Source organism: Aegilops tauschii, chromosome 6 (genome assembly GCF_002575655.3).
Source record: "Aegilops tauschii subsp. strangulata cultivar AL8/78 chromosome 6, Aet v6.0, whole genome shotgun sequence".
Lineage (NCBI taxonomy): Eukaryota > Viridiplantae > Streptophyta > Magnoliopsida > Poales > Poaceae > Aegilops > Aegilops tauschii.
Window position 1 is genome coordinate 112,382,868 of NC_053040.3, and position 18,848 is coordinate 112,401,715.

Sequence of the window (18,848 nt, forward strand, 5' to 3'; positions counted from 1 at the left end):
AAAAATTAATTACGATGTGAGTAGCAATGCATTTCACAGCTAGTGGAAGGGGAACCTCGAACAAACATTTCTGGTGAGGCGCGTGGCATCCTCAAAAAAAAAAAAAAGGCGAGGCGCGTGGTGAGTTAATTCACAAACATCTGAGTGGGAAGACCATGCTACAGAAAAACCTCACTACGTACGGAAGATCCTATATTCGCGGTGGGCTTCCTCCTCCCTCGCGCTCTCCATTCCGTTCCGTAGCTCGATCTTTTCCTTCCGCATTTCCGCAACAGTGCATGCATCTGCGCATGATCGATCGATCGAGGCTTTCCGCACCGATCGGCGCGTGCTAGCCGCAACATCTCGTTGCGATCTAGAGTAATCCGCATCGATCACGATCTTCGTCTTTCTTTTCTCTCACGTGCCCGCCATGCATGAATTCTTGATGCGAAGATAAGGACCGATCGATCCGGCCGGCCATGTCGGTGGTGTCGACGTCGGATCTCAGCTCGCTGGAAGCGATGCTGAAGTCGCTGATGGGAAGGTCCGGAGGAGGAGAGGTAACGCAAATGGACGACAACGACGAAGATGGTGAGGGGGAGGAAGCCCTCGAGTCGACACCGCCGCCGCCGTTGCCCGTGCGGCCGACCCTGCGAGGCCGTCTCCCGTCGCTGCCGAGGGTCCCTGGGGCCGCCGCCGCGGGGCCGTGGACCCCGCCGTCGCCATCGCCATCGCCACCTCACAAGGTACCTTCCGTCCATTCCATTCCAAGTTTCCAGCCATGCCCATTATTGCCATCGGCATTGGCATCCATCCATTCGAGCTGATCTGATCATGAGGCGCGGGCTGCGACATGCAAATTTCTTGGCAGGGGGGCGAGGACGACGCGGCGGCGGAGGTTTCAGCCTCGGTGACGGAGCTGGAGAGGAAGGCGGCGGAGGCGGAGGCGCGGCTGCGGCAGAAAGAGGAGGAGAACGCGGCGCTCAGGCGGCGGATCGAGAGCTACCACATCAGGTGGCTGGAGTACGAGATCAGGATCAAGTCCCTCGAGGAGGATTTCCACGAGCAGTTGGCGTCTCTGCAGATGGCTCGGGACGCTGCACGGATGGCTCAAGAGTTACCCTACGTCGACCTCCATGAATTCGCCGAGCCTCGCATGATGAATCTGCCCGGCGAGGAGGCACCGACGAGGCTGCGGCAGGCGGGCAGCCGCCGTAGTGCGGACGGCGGCAGGCGAATTAGCGCGGTGGGCCGGCTCGGCGCGGAGTTCCGGCGGGGGAGCCAGGCGCTCGAGAATGGTGTGGCGGCGCTGACTGTCGAGCAGAGACCGTGGCACCCCGGCGCCCCGAGCGCGGGCTCCGTCGGTGACCTCAGGAAACTCAAGGCGCAGTTCCGCGCGTGGAAGAAAGATTACAAGGCCCGGCTGCGCAAGGCCAAGGCGGAGATCGACAGGGACAGAAGGCGTCAGAGCAGCTGCTGGATTTGAAGTCTTGAATTAATTAGATATGATGTTCAAAAATTAGGTGGGCTACTACGTACTGTAGTATGTTGTGTGAGGCAAATGTTAGAAGTATTGAGTTAATTCGATATATGTTCAAAAATTATATGTTTCGAATCGTGGCACAAATACTTTCTAGGTGTGTCGTTTTGCCTTTATCAAGGACGCGGTGGTTAGTGTTGAAAATATTAGCACTTTCTCGATTTTAATCCACGAGTAGACAGTAAACATGGCAAATACGGTATGCATCTCATACTGATACGTAAGCACGTGAGCACGTACAATACATAGAACCGAAACATCTATGAACAACATATATACGGCTAGCACATGAACGAGCAAATAGGGGATGAACGAGTCATACCCTCCGGTTGGCCAGGCCAACGCGGTGGCGGCAACAGCAGCCTCGGCATCGGCCGAGGCCTTCTTCTTGACGGCTTCGTCGTCAGCCATGGAGTCGATGCAGGGGAAGTAGTGGAAGCAGAGGTGGTCGGTGAAGGGGACGGACCGGGAGCAGTCGGCGTTGAGACGCTCTTCAAAAACCTTATTGCCGTTCTCCCGGGCAGGATCTCGAACGACAGGGTTCCAGAGGCACCTGCTCTCCCGACCAACCGTGCACGCGATCGTTGGGATGGGATCGCCGGAAGCAGCACAGAGAGAGGAACAGTAGATGACGGCTAGGGTTGTGTGAAAGGCAGTGAGTGAACTGAGTTAGGGTTCACTCCACTGGCCAGCGCCTTCTTATATAGGTCGTCGGGTAGATGGGTCTGGGCTCAGGCCCATGACCGAGTCCGCGAACAACCCACGGTCCAACGTCTCGGACACTGGCACTTCCGTAAGCGACTCATTAATTAATCTGAGATTAATTAACCATTCCTGACCGGCGAAAATAAGCTTCGACTCGGCTCATTCCCGCAATCCGCGGCGCGCGCGCGCGTCGTGACGAGGCGAGGCGTGGCGAGATGAGGCGGGCGGCGGCGGAGGAGGAGCGCGCGTGTACAACTCCTATTCCCAAGCTCCCAATAGCAAGTGATGGAGCAGCTCTGATAAAGAGGTCTCATTCTTCTTACTGTAGCAGTATGATACTAAATTTCTCACACTTCCCACCACTTGCCGTGCACATGCATGGGCCTTAGAGATTAACCAGGAATTATTGTCTTATATGGGCCTAAGCCCATCCATAATCCAACAATCCCCCACCAGATCTCGAGGCACATAAGTTTGTCAACTGTTCCAAACAATGTTTGATATACCAGAATTTTCAGTGGAGACTGTTAAGTTTAACTTCCACCTAGAGCAATGGGATTAGACTTCTTCACAACTGAACAATGGACTATGCCTTGAATTGTCAGTTTGGCGTGTAGAAGTTTCGACCATTGTCAGCTGATACGTGGCTACCGAAGGCTAAACCCCACGGGTGGAGCTTATAAGTCATACTCCATACCTTCTCATGAGCTTCCTAGAGATCATCCAATCTCATAGATTGTGACTAGCAGTCGGGCTCACATAGGTGTGTTCCACCAAAGAATGCTCTGTAGGTTAGCGTCTTGCTTACATAAGCTTTGAAACACATTAAGACAAAAGTCAGCCCGCCTTACAAAATTGAGAGTATTATTGCATCTCCAACGGAGTGGGTTAATTAAGGATACTATCCTTAGTTGACCGCTGGATTGTTTTCCCAGGTCCTAATTCACGGGATCTCCGATCACATAGGTTGGGTTACCCCCATGGCAACTTACGTGGGTCTCATACCCACTCCTTGGATGCATTTTCTGTCACAATCCATGATAGCCCTTTCGTAAAAGGGTCTGCCAGATTTTTAGCTGTCTGGATATAATCCAACGCTATCACTCCGGAGTTTCTTGATTTTCTGACAGATTTTAATCTTCTTCTTATGTGCTTTGTGGATTTCATATTGTCCTTTGAACTCTTAGCCTTGGCAATCACCGTTTGATTGTCACAGTTCATAAGGACAGTTGGGACTGGTTTATCAACCATCGGAAATCCATCAAAAGCTCACGAAGCCATTCTACTTCGACGCATGATGTGTATAATGCTATGAGTTCTGCTTCCATAGTCGATCTCGTTAAGATCGTCTACTTGCAAGACTTCCAGGAAACAGCACCGCCACCAAGTGTGAAGACATATCCACTTGTGGCTTTCATCTCATCAGCATCAGATATCCAATTCGAATCGCTATACCCCTCAAGTACCATCGGGTACCCAGAATAGTGAATTCCGTAGTTCACAGTAACTTGCAAATAGCGCATCACTTGCTCAACAGCATGCCAATGCACATCTCCCGGATTGGAAACAAACCGGCTCAGTTTGCACACAGCAAATGAGATGTCAGGACGAGTAGCACAGGCTAGGTACATCAGTGAACCAACCACTTGAGAATATCTCAATTGATCTACAGTCGTGCCTTCGAACTTTCGATTCCGCACGCTAGGATCATATGGTGTTGCAGAAGGTTTGCAGTCCGAATATCCAAAACGGCTCAAAATCTTCTCAACATAGTGGGATTGAAAAAGTGTAATTCCACCCTCAGTATTTCTCAGTAGCTTAATGTTCAAGATAACATCAGCCACACCCAGGTCTTTCATCTCAAAGTTCTGAGATAGAAAAACCTTGACCTCCTCAATGACTTTGAGGTGGGTGCCAAATATCAGTATGTCATCGACATAGAGACACAGTATAACTCCTTCGCCCCCACCATAGCGATAGTATACACATTTGTCAGCTTCGTTAACAACAAAGCCAGCAAATGTCAGAGTAGTGTTGAACTTCTCATGCCATAGCTTAGGCGCTTGTTTCAGGCCATACAAAGATTTCACTAGCTTGCACACTTTTCTTTCCTGACCATTTACTATAAAGCCATCTGGCTGTTGCATCTAAATTTCCTCGTCTAGCTCTCCGTTGAGGAAAGCCGTCTTAACGTCCATCTGATGAACGAGAAGACCATGCGAGGCAACCAATGCGAGTAACACTCGAATGGTTGTCAGTCTAGCCACAGGTGAGTAAGTATCAAAGAAATCCTCTTCTTCTTTTCGGGTATAACCCTTGGCCACAAGCCTAGCCTTGTACTTCTCAATAGTACCATCGGGCCTAAGCTTCTTCTTGAACACCCACTTACATCCCAATGGTTGGCAACCATAGGGACGATCAATGATCTCCCATGTCCCATTTGCCAAGATGGAATCCATCTCGCTACGGACCGCATCCTTCCAGTAGTCAGCATCCGGAGATGCATAAGCTTCTGAAATGGAACTGGGAGTGTCGTCATCCACGAGGTACATGAGGAAATCATCACCAAAAGATTTTGCAGTCCTTTGTCTCTTGCTCCTAACAGGAGCTTCCTCGTCATCCTCTGATGAACTTTCATCACTTTTGTGTTCATAATATTCCATCGGAATGGCAGGTTCAGGAGTCTCATCAGATTCCAGTCTAGAAGTGCTCTGCATATCTCTCATGGGGAAAATATCCTCAAAGAATGTAGCATCCTTAGACTCTATAATTGTACCGACCTTCTGGTCAGGTACCTCAGATTTCACTACTAGAAATCTATAGCCAACACTATTCTTAGCGTAGCCCAAATTAACGCAGTCCACGGTCTTTGGTCCAAGCTTATGCTTTTTGGGGATCGGCACATTGACTTTTGCCAAACAGCCCCAAGTGCGCAAGTAAGAGAGTGTAGTTCTTTTCTTTTCCCATTGCTCATAGGAGTAGTCTCATTATCCTTCGCGGGAAGTTTATTCAGGACATGACATGATGTCAATACAGCCTCCCCCACCATACCTTGGATAAACCCGATGTATCTAACATGGCGTTAGCCAACTCTGTTAGAGTACGGTTTTCCATTCGGCAATCCCGTTTGACTGGGGTGAATAGGGAGGCGTCCTCTCATGAATAATACCATGTTCCGCACAGAATAAATTGAACTCACTAGAAAAGTACTCTCCACCACAATCAGATCAGACTCGTTTTGTTTTCTTCTCAAGTTAGTTCTCAACTTCAACCTTATAGATTTTAAAGTAGTGTAGAGCCTCATCCTTTCTATTTAACAAATACACATAACAGAATCTAGTTGAATCATCAATCAAAGTCATGAAGTATTTCTTTTCACCTTTAGTCAACACACCATTCATCTCACACAGATCTGAATGTATGAGCTCTAGTGATGCCAGGTGTCTCTCCTTCGCAGGCTTGTGAGGCTTACGATGTTGCTTTGCTTGCACACATGCATGGAACTTAGAGCCTTTGGCTAAAGTGAAACTCGGGATTAGATTCATCTTAGCTAGCCACGTCATACAACCGAAATTTATGTAACAAAGACGTGAATTCCAAACCTCACATTCGTTCACATTGGAATGAATTTGGTTCACGACTTTATTACAGAAATCCTCCGAGGAAAGGCGGAACAAACCACCACAATCATAACATTTTCCAACAAATAGTCCATAACGAGATACGACTACTTTGTTAGACTCAAATACTAACTTAAACCCTTCTTTACATAGAAGGGAACCACTAACGAGATTCTTCTTGATGGGGGGGGGGGGGGACATGCTGCACGTTCTTTCCAGAAGTAAACTTCAGATCTACCGTGCCAGCACCATGAACAGAACCATGCAAGCCGTTCCCTATCAGGACAGAACAATCTCGTGTGACTTGGTAAGAATAAAATAAAGACACAACAGCACACACATGAATATTGGCCCCAGTGCCAACCCACCAATCGGTGGACTAACAAACTGAAAGTACGGTAAACAGATTACCATACCCAGATGAAGGAAATATGCCCTACAGGCAATAATACAGTTGTTATTTATATTTCCTTATTTTCATGATAAATGTTTATTATTCATGCTAGAATTGTATTAACCAGAAACTTAGTACATGTGTGAATACATAGACAAATAGAGTGTCCCTAGTATGCCTCTACTTGACTAGCTCGTTAATCAAAGATGGTTAAGTTTCCTAGCCATAGACATGTGTTGTCATTTGATGAATGGGATCACATCATTAGAGAATGATGTGATGGACAAGACCCATTCGTTAGCTTAGCAGTATGATCGTTTCAGTTTCATTGCTACTTCTTTCTTCATGACTTATACATGTTCCTATGACTATGAGATTATGCAACTCCCGAATACCGGAGGAACACTTAGTGTGCTATCAAACGTCACAACGTAACTGGGTGATTATAAAGATGCTCTACAGGTGTCTCTGATGGTATTTGTTGGGTTGGCATAGATCAAGATTAGGATTTGCCACTCCGTGTTTCGGAGAGGTATCTCTGGGCCCTCTCGGTAATGCACATCACTATAAGACTTGCAAGCGATGTGACTAATGAGTTAGTTTCGGGATGATGCATTACGGAACGAGTAAAGAAACTTGCCGGTAACGAGATTGAACTAGGTATTGAGATACCGACGATCAAATCTTGGGCAAGTAACATACCGATGACAAAGAGAACAACGTATGTTGTTACACGGTTTGACCGATAAAGATCTTCGTAGAATATGTAGCAACCAATATGAGCATCCAGGTTCCGCTATTGGTTATTGACCAGAAGTGAGTCTCGGTCATGTCTACATAGTTCTCGAACCCATAGGGTCCGCACGCTTAACGTTCGATGACGATCGGTATTATGAGTTTATGTGTTTTGATGTACCGAAGGTAGTTCAAAGTCCCGGATGAGATCACGGACATGACGAGGAGTCTCTAAATGGTCGAGACATAAAGATTGATATATTGGAGTGTTCCGGGTGGTTTCGTGTAAAACTGGAGTGCCGGAGGGGTTACCGGAACTCCCTGGGGAATTAATGGGCCACCATGGGCCTTAGTGGAGAGAGAGGAGGGCAGCCAGGGCAGACCGCGCTCCCCCCCTTGGAGTCCGAATAGGACAAGGGAAGGGGGGCTGCGCCCCCCCTTTCCTTCTCCCTCTCTCCCTCTCCTTCCTCCCCCCTCTTCCCTTGTTGGAAACCTACTAGGAATAGGAATCCTATTTGGGGCACGCCCCATGAGGGCCGGCCGGCCTCCCCCTTGGTCCTTTATATACGGGGGCAGGGGGCACCCTAGAACACACAAGCTGACAGTTGTCTTAGCCGTGTGCGGTGCCCCCCTCCACAGATTTCCACCTCGGTCATATCGTTGTAGTCCAGGCGAAGCCCTGCGTCGGTAACTTCATCAACACCGTCACCACGCCGTTGTGCTGACGAAACTCTCCCTCGACCTCAGCTGGATCTAGAGTTCGTGGGACGTCACCGAGCTGAACGTGTGCAGATCGCGGAGGTGTCGTACGTTCGGTGCTAGGATCGCTCGGATCATGAAGACGTACGACTACATCAACCGCGTTGTCATAACGCTTCCGCTTTCGGTCTACGAGGGTACGTAGACAACACTCTCCCCTCTCGTTGCTATGCATCACCTAGATAGATCTTGCGTGATCGTATGATTTTTTTTGAAATTACTGCGTTCTCCAACAGTGGCATCCGAACCAGGTCTATGCGTAGATGTTACGTGCACGAGTAGAACACAAAGAGTTGCGGGCAATAATAGTCATACTGCTTACCAGCATGTCATACTTTGATTCGGCGGTATTGATGGATGAAGAGGCCCAGACCGACATTACTCATACGTTTACGCGAGATTGGTTCTACCGACGTGCTTTGCACACAGGTGGCTAGTGGTGTCTATTTCTCTAGCTTTAGTTGAATTGAGTGTGGCTACGCCCGGTCCTTGTTGAAGGTTAAAACAACACACTTGATGAAAAATCGTTGTGGTTTTTGATGCGTAGGTAAGAACGGTTCTTGCTAAGCCCGTAGCAGCCATGTAAAACTTGCAACAACAAAGTAGAGGACGTCTAACTTGTTTTTGCAGGGCATGTAGTGATGTGATATGGTCAAGACGTGATGATATATAAATTGTTGTATGAGATGATCATGTTTTGTAACAGTTATCGGCAACTGGCAGGAGCCATATGGTTGTCGCTTTATTGTATGAAATGCAATCGCCATGTAATTGCTTTACTTTATCACTAAGCGGTAGCGATAGTCGTAGAAGCAATAGTTGGTGAGACGACAACGATGCTTCGATGGAGATCAAGGTGTCAAGCCGGTGACGATGGTGATCATGACGGTGCTTTGGAGATGGAGATCAAAGGCACAAGATGATGATGGCCATATCATATCACATATATTGATTGCATGTGATGTTTGTCCTTTATGCATCTTGTTTTTGCTTAGTTCGGCGGTAGCATTATAAGATGATCTCTCACTAAATTTCAAGGTATAAGTGTTCTCCCTGAGTATGCACCGTTGCGACAGTTCTTCGTGCTGAGACACCACGTGATGATCGGGTGTGATAAGCTCTACCTTCACATACAATGGGTGCAAGCCAGTTTTGCACACGCAGAATACTTGGGTTAAACTTGACGAGCCTAGCATATGCAGATATGGCCTCGGAACACTGAGAATGAATGTGCTGGTTTAACTCCTGGATGAAAGCTACAATGGACCTGTCCTCCTGGTGCTGATCATCTCCCATTGCTCATATCGGCGCCCACATATCTGGTAGATGGTTTCCTTAAGATCCTTGTGATAAACTTCGCCGATGCGTCCCATGGTGATGTGGGCTGCCATGCTCTTTCCTAGACTCCAGGTTGGTGCATCAAAGGAAAACTCTATGGGCTCAGTAACTGGCGTGAACGTCCTTCCTAGAACTTGAACTCGAATCATCCAACGCTCCTCTTCTGGTAAAGTGGCGGTGTAGGTCCCGGTGAATCTTGGTATTCCGATGTTCAGGTTGAGGGAGTCCTGGATTAGGGGGTCCTCGGACAGCCGGACTATATGCTTTGGCCAGACTGTTGGACTATGAGGATACAAGATTGAAGACTTCGTCCCGTGTCCGGGTGGGACTCTCCTTTGCGTGGAAGGCAAGCTTGGCAATTCGGATATGTAGATCTCCTCCCTTGTAACCGACTTTGTGTAACCCTAGCCCCCTCCGATGTTTATATAAACCGGAGGGTTTAGTCCGTAGGACAACAACAATCATAATCATAGGCTAGCTTCTAGGGTTTAGCCTCTACGATCTCATGGTAGATCAACTCTTGTAATACTCATATCATCAAGATCAATCAAGCAGGAAGTAGGGTATTACCTCCATCGAGAGGGCCCGAACCTGGGTAAACATTGTGTCCCCTGCCTCCTGTTACCATCCACCTTAGACGCACAGTTCGGGACCCCCTACCCGAGATCCGCCGGTTTTGACACCGACATTGGTGCTTTCATTGAGAGTTCCACTGTGCCGTCACGATAAGGCTTGATGGCTCGTCTTGTTGTCAAGGACAGCATTACCTCTGGGGGAGCCCTGGCTGTAGGCCAAACTCTCCGACTAGGCGGCTTCGTCATGACCGCTCGTTCGGCCGTCGCGCCGACGATGACTTCTCGGGTCATCAAAAACAGCCTCCACGTCGGCTCGGCATTCACCGAGCAGATGGATCCAATGGAGCTCTCTTCTTTGAACGAGCTCTTGGATCGCATCGCTGCCTTGGGAGTCGCTACAGACTATGATCGGATCGGGCTTAAACCCGACCAAAGGGAGATTAACTCTTCGCCGGTCACCCATCAGATAGCGGTGGTGGAGGAGCAATGCAGCGATTCTTCCTCTATTTTGAGGACAAACTATGTCCGGATTCCCGAGCTCTCCGAGCCAGATACCCGTCTACGGGAGGACATGACCCAAGCTTTGAACCTAGAATCGGACAGTGGGCCAGAACTATTGGGCATCGTCCCAGAGCCCTAACTGCCAAGCTCGGAAACTCTGCCCCTGGGTCTCAGATCGGGTCAGGGTTTGGACCTAAATCTACCCACCCACCCTCACATAAGTGATCTTTCCCACATTAGACAAGAGCCCCAAGAGACAGTACATCACTATTGGGCCAGATTCCTCCTTGTAATGAGCAAGGTCAAGGACTGTCGCGAGGAAGATGCAATTTCATTCTTTTGCAAAAATTGCACAAACAAGGGAATCCTCAACGCCATAAGTCGCCGTGACATAGTACACTTCGCTGACTTGGCGGCCATAGTACAGAAATACTGTGCGATGGAAAGCACCTGGAAAACCCAAACAAAATTCTGGGATCCTCCGGCTCTCACTAAACCCGCCGTCCGAACTAAAAGGGTGTACTCTCGTAAGTCACCCGATCCAATTACAAAGAAACCAAAACCCACGACAGGGCGAGGAACCGTATTGGAGGGATGGCTAAATGGACCATGCAAAATCCACAGTACACCGGATACCATGCCAACACATAGCCTTAGAGCATGTTGGATACTCCGGCAGGTGGCCAAAAGCGGCGAGGATCTCCTCATCAAAAATACCACAGAGCACCATCCCGTGGAAAATAACAATACAGTACTGACAGTCTTCGAGACCTTCGCCTCAAATAATAGGCGCAAGCGAGCACTCCGCAGCCTCGCCGAAGTCTGCCACGTTGCAACAATAAATCCATGGAACGATACGGCTATAACCTTCAATGCCAGTGACGAACCTCAATTCCGAACAGCCCGAGCACCAGCCGCTTTGGTCCTTAGTCCAATTGTGGACGGCTTCCGGCTAACTAAAGTGCTCATGGACGGTGGCAGCGGATTAAACCTCATCTATGAGGAGACTCTTAGAAAAATGGAAATAGACAAGAGCCGCATTGGGCAAAGCAGCACGACCTTCAGAGGAATCATCCCTAGTCGGGAGGCACGATGCGCGGGAAAAATCACACTTGATGTGGTATTCGGCACGCGGAGAATTATAGGTCCGAAGAAATCACATTCCAAGTGGCCCCGTTTAGTAGCGGGTACCACGCCCTTTTAGGGCGGGAGGCATTCACGATCTTCCAAGCTATACCCCATTACGGGTACATGAAGCTCAAGATGCCCGGGCCCAATGGAATCATCACTCTAGTTAGTGTTCCGGACATATCACTTCATGCTGAAAATAAAACCGCCGCACTGGCCCTCGAGGCGTTATCCGAAGCCCTTGAGGCCGAAGAACTAACCACGCTGCGCTCCACAGTGGACAGGGACGACGTGATACTCGACAAAAGACCCAAGTCCGCCTCTTTTAAACCAGCAGACGAAATAGTTAAATTCCAGGTCCACCCAACGGACCCTACAAAAACAGCATCCATCGGGGCACAGCTGAACCCCACAACAGACGCCGCACTGCGGGAGCTCTTGCGCGAGAATTGGGACATCTTCGCTTGGCATCCTTCAGACATGCCAGGAATCCCACGCAGGCTGGCCGAGCATAGCCTTAACATTCTAAAGGGGTTCAAGCCGGTCAAGCAGACTCTTCGGCGTTTCTCTGAGCCTAAGCGACAAGCCATGGGAGAAGAGCTAGCCAAGTTACTCGAGGCCGGATTCATTAGAGAAATAAAACATCCGGACTGGCTAGCAAACCTGGTGATGGTACCAAAGAAGGACAAATCCTGGCGCCTATGTGTCGATTTCAAGGACCTTAACAAGGCTTGCCCCAAGGATCCCTTCCCCCTCCCCCGCATCGATCAAATTATCAACGCTACCGCAGGACATGACTCATTGTGTTTCCTCGATGCATACTCTGGATACCATCAAATTAAGATGGCAGAGTCCGATCAAGCCGCAACGACATTCATCACTCCATACGGCCCCTTCTGTTTTAACACCATGCCTTTCGGGCTCAAAAACGCCGGTGCAACCTATCAACGCATGATTCAGACATGCCTGGAAACAGAAATCGGCAAAACAGTGGAGGCATACATAGATGATGTGGTCATTAAAACTAGACACGTCGAATTCTTAATAGACGACTTGAGGCTCACGTTCGACAATCTCCGAACATATGACATCAAGCTCAATCCGAAAAAATGCGTTTTCGGCGTGCCCGCCGGAAAGCTCTTGGGCTTCATCGTTTCCAATAGAGGAATTGAAGCAAATCCGGCTAAAATCCGAGCTCTGTCATAGTTGGCTATCCCAACAGACCTCAAGCAAATCCAGAAATTAACCGGATGCGTGGCTGCCTTAAGCCGCTTTATCTCCCGATTGGGAGAAAAGGCATTACCTCTCTATCGCCTTCTTCGGCGCACCGAACACTTCGAGTGGACAGATGCGGCCACGGCCGGACTGGAAGAAATAAAAGCTCTCTTGGCCAGCAACCCAATCTTGGCCGCCCCAAATATCGGCGAACCAATGCTGTTATATATAGCGGCAACACACCAGGTTGTAAGCGCAGTGCTCGTCGTCGAACGAGAGACGGACGAACATAAGTTCCCGCTTCAAAAGCCGGTATACTACGTATCCACTGTCCTCACTCTATGCTAATCACGGTACCCACATTATCAAAAGATAGCATACGCGGTCTTCATGGCATCCCGAAAACTACGACACTACTTTCAAGAGTGTTCAATTACGGTGGCCTCTGAAGTACCACTCAACGACATAATAAATAACCGCGATGCCATGGGCCGGATTGCTAAATGGGCTATTGAGCTCCTCCCGTTCGACATAACATACAAACCACGGTGAGCCATTAAGTCGCAAGTACTGGTTGATTTCGTCGCTGAATGGACAGAAGCCGAACTCCCTAAAGAGTACGGCGCGTACTCCAATTGGATCATGCACTTTGACGGCTCTAAGATGCTGGCTGGTCTAGGGGCAGGCGTCGTCCTGACATCCCCCACCAGAGATACAGTCCAATACGTACTCCAAATATTATACACAGACTCCAACAATGCAGCAGAATATGAGGCCCTATTGCATGGTCTCCGGATGGCAGTCTCCATGGGCATTCAACGCCTAGAGGTGCGTGGGGATTCGAACCTCGCAATATCTCAAATAAATGGAGACTTTGACGCCAAGGACCCAAAAATGGCGGCTTACCGCAACGCTGTCCTCCAAATGTCAGCTCGGTTCGAGGGGCTCGAATTCCACCATGTGGTCCGAGAAAACAATCAAGCGGCAGATATCCTCGCCCGCATCAGCACTAAGCACGACCCTGTCCTACCTAATATCTTCTTGGAAAGGCTGTTTAAGCCATCCGTGGTGTGGGAAGGGGAGACCGGCAACAACAGTCCGGATCCGGCCACAACGCCAGATCCCGAACACTCTGACGTAATCGGAGGCTCCACCACCGAAATAACACCTTCGGCCCACGTGATTATGGTTGTCATCGCCCCGCGGACAGAACCCTTCTTGGCTTACCTAACTAGGCAAGAACTCCCAGAGGACCCAAACGAGGCACGTTGCATTGTGCGGCGGTCTAAAGCCTACAAGGTCCACGAGGGAGAGCTTTATAAGAAAAGCGCTACCGGAGTACTTCAAAGGTGCATCTCCGAAGAGGAAGGGTGGCAACTTTTGGCAGAAATTCATGCTGGACTCGGCGGCCACCACGCCGCAGCTCGGGCCCTTGTAAGCAAGGCCTTCCGTATAGGTTTCTACTGGCCGACGGCCCGAGCAGACGCACAGGACCTTGTCCAACATTGCGTCGGTTGCCAGCTTTTTGCAAACCAAAGCCATATGCCACCTACCGCTCTCCAAACAACCCCCATTACTTGGCCCTTTGCGGTCTGGGGGCTTGATATGGTCGGACCCCTTAAAGGAGGAAGCCATAAGAAAAAGTACCTATTGGTCATGGTGGATAAATTCACCAAATGGATAGAAGCCAAACCAGTTAAAACGGCCGAGTCCGGACCAGTGATAGACTTCATATCCGGGGTTGTACACCGTTACGGTGTCCCCCACAACATCATCACCGATAATGGCTCGAACTTTACAGCCGACGAGGTAAAAACTTGGTGCGGCAACATGGGCATTAAGCTCGATTATGCCTCCGTCTATCACCCCCAAACAAATGGTCAAGTCGAGCGAGCAAATGGTCTTATTATGAGCGGCATTAAACCCAGATTAGTGCGATCCTTGAAGGAATCAGATACGCATTGGGTTGAGGAGCTCGACTCTGTCCTATGGGGGCTGCGGACCACGCCGAATCGCACTACTGGATACACATCTTTTTTATGGTGTACGGCGCAGAGGCGGTACTGCCCTGCGACATCATTCATGACTCACCTCGAGTGCGCATATACGAAGAGAAAGAAGCCGAGCTTGATCTGCAGGACAGTTTAGACGCCCTGGAGGAGGAGCGTGACGTGGCAAAAGCCCGCTCCGCATTCTATCAGCAATAGGCTCGACGGTATCAAAGCAGAGAAGTACGGGCCAAAACTTATAACGTTGGCGAACTCATTCTATGCCTACCAGAGAAGAAAAAGGACAAGCTCAAGCCCAAATGAGAAGGTCCCTTCGTTATTGACAAAGTTCTAACCGGTGGAGCGTATCGTCTGCGGGATGCATCGGACAATCAACTCGAGCCAAACCCATGGAACGCGGCCAGACTCCGAAGGTTCTACGCCTAGTGTCGGACTCTGTGTTCGTCTCCTTACCTCTGTCCCTTTTTTGTATATATATCCGCTATCTGTATTTCTTTCTTTCTTTCTTCCCTTTTTCTTCACGGCCTTAAAAGGTTAAAATGTGTCTTGACTACACAATCTTGACGCGCCAGGCGTGCTCATTATACCTAGGGGCTTCTTATACAGAAGCTTAATATAATTATGTTCCGGGCTCTATGCCCCTGCACATGTGTTACTTTTCCACATGTACCTTTTCTTCGCCATTATATGCATCGATATGACTTAAGTTTTGGCCAAGCTGGGTTGCCTGGCTCTTGTGTTTATGCCCTACGTTCCCGTTAATTCGTCTAGGGCATAAGGGGAGCACCTCTGCGATTGTTACTGCCGGGTCAGCCGGATGTGTACCTCAGACTGGGTGAAGCCGAAAGCTAGCGTTCTTAAGGGAATATTCGGTTGGTGAACAAAAGATGACTTTTACTTATTACAATACATGCCCCCAGATGTTTATATCCTGCGTCTCTTTTCGCAGTACGGACATGCACATTAATGCATGCGTACCCAGGGAAAGGAACCCTTAACGGAACTATTCTCCCTGGAAGATGTTTCTTACTATCCATGTAATATAACATAGCTAGTTGGGTACTTGTCTGTTCAAGCACTTATGACCCCTACGCCTGGTTTCCACGCGTACCCCGATTTTTACATAACTGAGCGGGTATTCGGATACACTCCGGACTGTCGAGTCCGGAGGTTGAAGCGAAAAGGTCCGCCATGACAAATGATTTACAATCTGGCTAGGGACAATATATGTCACTTGAAGTACACAGTCACTTAGACTGACTAAATTCTTCTTCTATACCATCCAACAGGCTGTCTAGCCTACAATCCTATTGGGAATACTTTGCGGCTAATTTTACCTGGTCATACACCAAACTGACGGGGATCTCTTTCCCATCAGACCCCACAGGACCGACCTCGGCCATGTGGTTCTGGTCAGCTTTGGTATATCGAGTCTTCACCATGGCCCAGGCTTCCCTTGCACCTTGTCGGCAGGCAGATATCTTCCATAATCGGAAGCGCCGCCGCGCTCCCTTGAGCATCTCTACGAGCTCCCCCATGCCTCCTGTCAGGGAGGCGGATGGCCACAAGGCCTGGGCAATGCCCTGCATCACCTGCTGAACTTGTTCGTGCAGTTGTGAGAGCTCTGGCAGAAGATCACTCGCAGACCCGGGCATCTCCTCTCCGGGACGACCCATCAGCATACCTACAGATATAACTCTGTTAGCCGGTTTCTTCGCCGAACTCTATAAAAGTTCGTTCAAGCACTTACTAAAAATGCCGCGTCGAAGCTCCTTATTCTCCTTTACGGAGTCAGCTAGCTGGGCCCGAACATCTTTCAGTTCAACACCCAGCCGGGTATTGGCATCTTGGAGATCGTTTTTCTCCCGCCTAACCCGCGTAAGCACGCGCTCGCCAGCCTCTAGCTGTCGTTGAGCATGTTGCTCATCTCCTCGCACGACCTTCGGATTCACTCCGGGATCATCTGCAGAATCTATTGTTAGATTTGCATGCATGCCGAATACTGACTGGTATATGTCATTCTTTTCGATAGGAACAAGTGTTACCAGATGGGGCCTTCTTGGACTCCTTCATTGCGGCAACTGCGGCCCGTAGCTGGGCTTTGCACTCCTCCAGCTCTTGAGTCAACTGGGTATTCTTCTCCGTAAGAACCTACACAAATAATGATCCTTAAATCAGTTGTGCCAACTGTTTCAAGTCTCAGGGGCTACTAATATACATAATTATCATATTTTCTTACCCGTATATCCTTTACATACTGGTCCGTGGCTCTGGCAAGACCATTTTGAGCAGCTCGGATGTACGCGTCTCCTGATTTGAAGGCATCGAACGCCTCTTCAGAGAAACCAGGGTCGCGGAGTACGGCCCGGCGACGCCTGTGATTCATGGCACTCTCCACTTCGGAATTCGTAGCGGACAGCCTATCCGCATCCTCTGTAGGGGGAACATCCGGTGTTGTCCCCACATTAGCATCTTCCTCTAAGTCCGGCTCTAGAGCCCGGCTGGTGGAGGCGTGGCCGGTAGGCTCTCCGGATACGGTCCGGCGAGCGTTTTTCCTGCCAGGAACCATGGACGTTATTATATTTTAAAGACGACAACCACGGAGCAGGGTTCTTTTTCATACCTCTGCGACGGCGTCTCAGTCCTGACCGCCTTCCTTTTAAGCCTACCCGGCTTCGGTGCCCCTTGTTGGTGAGTCACCGCGGGTTCGGCATGGCGTCCCGAGGGCCTTCCCTGTAAGACACCATATGTGCGGTGGGTGAAGTGCAAAAAAGGGATCCTTCTCGAAATTTGGGACTCCGGTTTTACTTACATGCGATGCAGGGAGCAGTCCAGGATAATCGACTATGATGGCCACCAAGGCACCGTCGCAGCTTAACTGATAGAACGTCCTGTCGATAAGCTCCACAAATATGTCTGGATCTTCTTCGAGTCCGGGGTTGAGGGCCCGGTCAGGGTCCTCTGGCTGTGGAGACGGGCTGTGGACCTCCCTCACAGCTTTTCGCAGTTCCTGCTATGAAATAGCAAGGTAAATATTTATGACGAAGAATGCGGGAAGGTCTGGAGTAAAAAGTAGCAGCTCACCCAGTTTGGGGGGTTGTACATGGAGAATCCATCCCGTGGCTTAATGCGGATGAACTCCTCTTCCTCTCCTTTATATAAATCGGACTGTATTTTCGCTAGAGCGGCGGCGGAGTCCGGACCTTTATGGCCGCAGCGGGTGGCATCGTCTTCTCCATTGAAGTGCCACATGGGTTGTCCCCGATATTGAAGTGGCTGCACCCCCCGCATTATACATATTGACATAACCTCGATTATTGTCAATCCTGATTTGGCCAGCGTTTTTATCCGGCCCATCAGGTAAAGGACCTCTCTGTTATCTTCCTCCTGGGGGCTCCGAGGGTGCCAGCTGCAGCGTTTCTTCAAAGGGGCGTTGTTAAACTCAGGAAGGCCCATCCGAATAGGGTCCGGAAGGGGGACGTCCTCCATATAAAACCACTCCGAAGGCCAGCCTTCGGATGTCTTCTTCGGAGTACCGGACAGGTATCCGGTCCCGGCGATGCGCCATATTTCGGCTCCGCCCACTTGATATATTGGCCCCTCCTGTGTACGGGGTACGAGGCAGAATAGCCTCTTCCATAGCTCGAAATGAGCTTCGTAGCCTAGAAACAGCTCGCAAAAGGCGACGTAGCCAGCGATGTGTAATATGGAGGCGGGAGTAAAGTTATGCAGCTGGAGGCCGTAGAACTCCAGGAGCCCGCGGAGGAACGGATGGATTGGAAATCCAAGTCCCCTTAATAAGGGACAAGGCATACCCGCTCCCCCATGGATGGGTTGGGAAAGCTCTCCGCTTGCTCCCCGCCATTGTAAGTGCCTAGTCCGTCTCGGACGGGGACCATATACGCAGGAGGGAGAAACCCCTGGGTCTGTAACTCTACTAATTGGCTGTGGGGGACGGAACACTTCTCCCAATTGCCTGGCTTAGTGCTACGGGAGCGAGAGGAGGAGCTGCGATGGCCGGCCATGATGGGATGGACTTTTCCGGGCGCGCTCCGATGGATACTCGCTGTGGGAGGATGGTGTGATCTGGATCTGAGGATCCCCGACTCTTTAAAAAGACGATTTACTCACATGGTTAGGGTGGCAAATGTAAAAATGCCCCGACTTCTCGCATTCGATCAACACGTGGAAGATAGCCATTATTAGGCGCAGAAGCCTAGGAGTGCAACATTCATGGGAAGCCGGACACTACTCAACATGTACTCAGGATTTGGAGAAGAACCCGCCTTGCAATGCCGAAGACAATCTGCGCGCCGGACTCATCGTCATTGAAGCCTGGTTCAGGGG